The sequence below is a fragment of the Canis aureus genome, chromosome X (assembly GCF_053574225.1).
Source record: "Canis aureus isolate CA01 chromosome X, VMU_Caureus_v.1.0, whole genome shotgun sequence".
In the NCBI taxonomy this organism is placed as follows: Eukaryota; Metazoa; Chordata; class Mammalia; order Carnivora; family Canidae; genus Canis; species Canis aureus.
In genome coordinates, this window is record NC_135649.1 from 34,379,171 (window position 1) to 34,386,256 (window position 7,086).

Consider the following 7,086-nt stretch of genomic DNA (forward strand, 5'->3'; position numbering starts at 1 on the left):
ACTTTCAGTTCTTCGGTACCTTCAAGTTACAAATAGGTCATAAAATGAGGCACCTGGCTGGCTGAGTCAGTAGAGCATGCGTCTCTTGATCTCAGGGTGGTGATTTCAAGCCCCACATTGAGTGTAGAGCTCACTTCAAAAAACAATGGGGCACCTGGGTGGCTTAGTTGGTTGAGTGTCTGCCTTTGGCTCAGGTCATGATCCCAGTATCCTGGGATTGAACTCCATGTTGTGCATCCTGGTCAGTCAGGAGTCTGCTTCTCCTTCTCCCTCTGCCTCCCCCCTCCCTCCTTCATGCTTGAGCTTTCTCTCTCAAAAAAATAAATAAAAACTTTAAAAACAACAACAGATATGTCATAAAATACAGAAAAAATCTATAGAACTAGCCTAGTCATTTGAGCAAGCTCTCAGAGAAGGGACCTCGTAGGAGTCCCTTCTCTCACTTCTTTCTCTGTGAAAACTGTTTTCCTCGGTGATGAGTGGTCCTTTATTCCAATGATTGTTTTTGTCTCTTTTTTGTGACATGGGTAGCTTGTGACAAAGGGGAACTTTGGGTGGAGGTATCTTATGGCGCTGAGATTGACTGGAGGTGGTAGATTGTTCTGGCAGTGGAACTGTGAACAGATTCTTCATCAACCCCCCCTTTATATCCTTAGGGACCCTACTAAAAAATATCACTTTATCAGAGGGCTTCCCTGACTACCCTTTCTAAAAGAGCTCCTACTCTATTCTTTTTACACAATCTTTTTTTTTTCTTTTTTTGGTATTTTTTTTCCTTAGCACTAATCATCACCTACAAATACCCATTTATTTAGTTTTGATCTGCCTTCCTCCACTAGCATGTAAGCCCTACAATAAAAGAAATTTTGTTGGGTTCCCCCAGCACCTAGAGCTGTGCCTAGCACATAATCAATCAATGCTCAGTGCATCTTTGTTGAATGGATGAATGTATGAAGGAATGAAAGGATCTTCTCTAAGCCACAGTTTTCTCTTTCATGAAATGACGTGAATGACACCTACCTATATGAGTTGTTGGAAGAACTAAAGAATATAACGTGCATAAAAGGCCTACCACTGTATCAGCACACACAAGCACCCCCAAAATGATAGTAAGAATAATTGTTACTATTCCAGAGGGATTGAATTTATACCTACAAATATGAACAACATGGGGAAAATCTCACCATGAGTGAGTGTATCAGTAATGCAGTAAGGATTTGTCCCCAACTCCCATAATAGATACTCTTTGGGCTCATTAATTGCATTATCCACACTAGCCTTTTGAACCCCAGAACATTATGTCTGGTTCCAGATTTCAAAAGATGGGATTTAAATTCTTGCCATCATATATACAAGTGCCACCAGGGCACTGGAATTATCCCCATAGATAGAAATTAAATGTCTTTCTCCGGGTCACCAGGCATGTGGTGTCTGAACCATCAATCACACTGAAGAAAGCCCAATCCATCAAAGGAGGCTTTCAAAGCACATCTAGATTGCTGAATAATGCACAGTCATTTTTAGGCACTTTACTGATTCTGATGGTCCAAGAAATGACTGGCGACATGTGTCTATTATTGCTGGAGTGAATGTAGGTCAGCACTTCACTTCCATACTCTGCTCTCCTTAGCACATTTGCTGTTGGGTGGATAGGAGGGAAACATGGTTTTGCACATCCTTAAACCACATCTAACTTCATAATGGCAAGGCAGTAGAAATCAAGGAGACATACAGCATGCAGCAAGTCACTGCCTGATTCCTAGACCACCACCCCCACCCTCACCCCACAAAAAGATTCAAGGATACCAGGCTCCTTTACTTCTTTTTTTTCCAGGTGCCCATACTTTAGCTCAGGTAGTTCTTAAACCTAATTATACTTCATAATTGTGGAGTTTGCTCAACAGGCAGACTCCAGAGCCCATCCTATATTTATTTAAATCTGAGACAGACTTTGAATGCTCTCCCCAAATAAATTTTTACCAAACCTTCAGGTGATTCTGATGATAACTCAGGTTTCAGAAACATTAACACATTAGTGATGATGTCTCTTTCTAGAATATTTTTCCCTCTATCTCTGTATTTGGAAGTCTAGTTCATGCCTCAAGGAACAGGTGAAATTCAGTGTGATGTCTTTCTTGATGGGATATCTCTTTGTGGCAGAAAAGAGGGGGCATCGTTCTCAAAGTACAGGAGGGCACTGGTATATGACATCCAGAACAAGGGTGGAAAAAAAGCTCTAAGTTTTACACTGATATTTCTCACTAGAGTTTGTGCACTCAGATCAAAACAAAGCAAAAGTAATGTGCAACAGGCCTATGATTCCAACCATCTAGCCACCTTAGTTGGGAGGAAGATTGGAAGCTACTTCATAATTAGGAATTTATGTTTAGAAAGAGTAAATAGTCATGAGCAAATAGACTACTACACGGGTACAATATATGTTGGGGAGAGGTTAAAATCCTGAAGGGGACTTAGCTCTGGTTGAGTAACAGGAGAGCAGAAAGAGGTTGGGACCAGAGGGGAGATAAAGATCATCTTCACATATCTTAGGCCAGTGTTTTACAATGTGTTGTCCCCAGACCACCTGCATGAGCACCATTAGGATTCTGAGTCAAATTCCAGTTCTCCTAAATTAGGTCCTTTGGGAGTGAGACCTAAGAACCTGTAGTTTAAGAAATTTCCAGGTGTTTTTGAAAATCTGCCATATCTCATAAACTCTGGACTCGAGTTCCTCATACCTTCTCTAGTACTAATCCTCTAGTACTTTAGTACTAATTGTTTCATCTCTTATAACCCTAGTTTCCAAAATGATGTGTTGTAAGATTCTGTGAACACCACCAGTATTTATAGCATAGTCTTCAATTCATAAATATCTCTTGCCATCCATCCTTGATTATTGCCCAGTTCCACAACAGACCTGTTAGAAGCAAGAGAGAAGCTCCAAATAAGTGACCTTGTGCAGAAGAGGCCTTTCTTTTTTTATTTTTTTTTTTAGAAGAGGCCTTTCAATGCATGAAACATTTTTGGTTTAGTGGGGCTGCAGCAAGCAGAGCACCAAATCCTCTGATTCCACTGACTTCAGTCCATACTGCTAATTATTTTGTCCATCCTCCCTTTCATCGGCATGGACAATAATGAAATACCTGGCACAGGGAAGAAATAAAAGCTATGTGTTGACTGTAGGACAGCCAAATAAAGTTTAGGGCACCCAATTAAATTTGAATTGCTGATAAACAACAAATAAATTTTAGCAGAAGTATGCCCCATGTGATATTTGGGATATACGTATATTTAAAAATTATTGTTTATTTGCTAAACCTGGCCAACCTAGTTGAATGGGTGAGAGACTGAAGGAAGAAATGTCTCTCATTTGTCCGCACACTTAATTTCACCTTCAGCAAGAAGTAGCATGGTTTAATAGAAAGGTTAGACTCAAGGAAGATGAAGAGCTCTACTAGCTGAGTAAATGACCTCGTAGGAGTCCCTTCTCTCACTTGGCCTCAGTTTCCTCCTCTGTGAAATAAGAGAATTAAACTACATAATTTGCCAGTGCCCTTTCTGCTCTGAGAATCTGGTGTTTTAAGACCCTTGGAAAGGGGGTCCATCTCCTCTGCTTCCTTGGTATGTTTGAAAACCTATGTACATGGGATCCCTGGGTGGTGCAGCGGTTTGGTGCCTGCCTTTGGCCCAGGGCGTGATCCTGGAGACCCGGGATCGAATCCCACGTCGGGCTCCCAGTGCATGGAGCCTGCTTCTCCCTCTGCCTATGTCTCTGCCTCTCTCTCTCTCTCTCTCTCTCTCTCTCTGTGACTATCATAAATAAATAAAAATTAAAAAAAAAGAAAACCTATCTACTTGATAGCTGATCTCCAAGTGAGGATGTAGCATATAGGACTATCTCCATACAGTATTGGGCTATACTCATCATTTTGTCAATAACTCTCATTGTGTAATAGGTAAGAAACCACTCTACGTACTACCCATTGCCCTTGAAACAACAATGTGGGAAGACGTACATATTGGGATCATCAAGATCTCAGGGCATATGTGTTCCAAGAGAGCACTAAAGAAAGGCTTTTCCCTCCTTCCTCCTTTGGCAGCTTCCACTTCTGCAGTCCCTACTTCTGTAAAACATTTGCCTTGAGCTAAATAGTTAGATTGCACATTTCCACCCACCTCCATTCCAGAATAGGTTTTAACCTAATCCTTCTATTATCATCTGGGCGTGAAAATTACATATTTGCCCCCAGCCTAGGAGGAAGTTAAATTAATGAAGAAAGAAGGGTGTCACTTTGCCAGCATTCATTTTTACACTGTCCCTCCAAAGAAGGATATTAGCGTTATCATCCTTGGTCACGGATTCGTTTGCATTTCCTTCACCAAAAACAATTTCATTATCTAATAAACCACATGATTTTCAATTCTAGTCTGTGCTAATTGATTTTTCCCTATTTATATCTTCAGCGGCTGGGAGAGCTTTTCTCCAGATAAGGTAGATTTCATTTTCAAGTCTTCATTATGTTCAGAACTCCGTTTTGTTGGCAAGTTCCTCCATTACAGCTGAAGATCACTGTTCCTGAACTCCTTCCTATTAATTAATCATCATCTTTATACATGTAATAAATAGTATGACTGCCATCAAGAAGAAAAGTTTAGTCTTAAAAGACAGGGCTTTTTTCTCAGGAAGCTACTCCATACAGCATAAAAATTGGCCCCAGTATGATGTTCTGTCCTATAAATAACAGAAATGGTCTTATTTTCAAAAAACAAGTTGAGAAAAGACAGGACTACTATTGCAAACTGAAACCTTTCACAGCAAACTAAGGCTGGAGTCAGCTCAAAATGGCACAATTGTAAGCACTTTTGTTAATTAGCATCCTATCTACACTTGTCATGAACTGTAATCTTTTGTTTCAATGGGAGTGATTTTTACATCTGAGTGGAAGTAATGTTTAATAATAAGCTTAAATTTGACAAGTTGTGAATAGCATATTCTGCGTTTCCTGAGGAGCATCTACCGTGCTTTGTTCATGTGCAATATTATGCTACAGGCTTCTTTTTTATGTTTTTATTTAAATCCCAGTTAGCAAGCATACAGTGTTATGTTAGTTGCAGGTGTACAATATAGTAATTCCACACTTCCATATATCATCCTGTGCTCATCCCGACAAGTACCCTCCTTAATCCCCAATCCCTATTTCCCCCATCCTCCCAACCCACTCCACCCACCCACGCCCATCCACGGGCTTTGGTTCTCAGAAAGGCCCAGGTCTTAAATGGGTAAATAATCATGAGCCACAATACAACAGGAGCCTCATTCATGCATTTTCTATTAGCTATTATTTATAGACATCAGATGGTGATCTTCAAGTTAACATGGATCTCAAGTGATTAAAAAAATTCACAATTCTAATGGAAGGGCCTTGTATGTATGTGTGGATTCATAGTATTTCAGCATCTTCAAATTGCTTTAGCCTACAAAAGGTAGCTTGATGGAGGGCAGGGGTAGTCGAGACAGGAAAAAGTATACAAATGAAAATCTTGTGTTTCATCCTTAAACTAGAGGATGATCCTTAAACTTCCAAATGATATTCCATGAATGTGCCGCTAATGTGCACGGAGACTGTGCTCCTCAGCCCCAGGGGTGGCTGACTGGGATCTGGGGCATCCTTCTCATCACTTCCCTGTGCCGTGATTTCATTATCTTTTTCTATGTATGCTGTGATGTGAAAAAGGTTAGTAAGACTTTTTCCATGCCTTCGGGGTCAGATCAGAATTACATTCATGCTCCGACAATATGATAATCATTGCGTAGTGAGTCACCAGTTCTCTTGGGGGTTTATTATATCCCTCAGATGTGTCATGTGTTGGGCTGGATATAAGCTTGAGAGCAACCTTACCATACTCCGTGTGTGTGTGTGTGTGTGTGTGTGTGTGTGTGTGTGTAGGGAACATATAAGAGAAATCCAAGGAAATAGACACTGTAAAATAAAGGTATTATGAACATATATATATATTCATTTCTGCCTATAAGGCCGTGCTTTGTCATTCATCTGTCTGTTCCTTGTCTCAGGCCTGGTCATACACCAGGTATCCATAGAGACTTTATTATTAAATAGATTGCCTTCAAAATGAGAACCGGGATACCTGGCTGGCTCAGTGGGTGGAACATGTGACTATTGATCTTGGGGTTGTGGGTTCTAGAGGTCCATGTTGGGTGTGGAGATTATTTAAAATTAAAAACTTTAGAAAATAATACAATAAAATAAAATCTTAAAAAATGAGAACCTAGAGCCCCACCAAAAGGTAGTGTTGGTGCAAGCAATTTCAGACACCAATATGTAGTAGATACTGTTTAGGATGTGGGAGATAAGTTCCTGACTGGAGGCTTTTGCCTGGGCAGTCTGACATTGAAATTCAAACCCATTATTCTCCTGTGTTTTATCTGTCTTTCTTTGCCTTTCCTGTCTCCAGTCCTTCATTTCTCTCACTCAGCTCCATCCTGCCATTTCTTTCTTCTTCTTCCCACCTCTCTCTTTTTCCCTTTACCTTCCACAGAAGGTCTGCATTGGTAGTGATAAGGCGTCAGTTCATTAACTCCTTTCCATCATCAAGTTAAAGTCATTTTACCCTGACCTATAATTGGGAAGAAAAGCAGGCTTGACTAAAAATGTCTTTTGTGCTATTTTGATAAACAATATTAACAAAATCTATTCATTTGTTCTGCTTAGAATGCTCTTCCCCCAGATATTTGCATGTCTCACCTCCCCCCTCACCACCACCACTTTCTTCAAGTCCCTGCTCAACAGAGAAACCCTCCCTTACCAAACTATATATTAAAATAACAGGACTTCATACCACCCATCACTCTTATCTAGATCCTTGCCTTGCTTCTTTTTTTTCTAAAGATTTTATTTATTTATTCATGAAAGACACAAAGACAGAGGCAGAGACATAGGCAGAGGGAGAAGTAGGCTCCCTGTGGGGAGCCCAATGTGGGACTCATTCTCAGGACCCCAGGACCATGACCTGAGCTAAAGGCAGATGCTCAACCACTGAGCCACCCAGGTACCCTACCCCTTACCC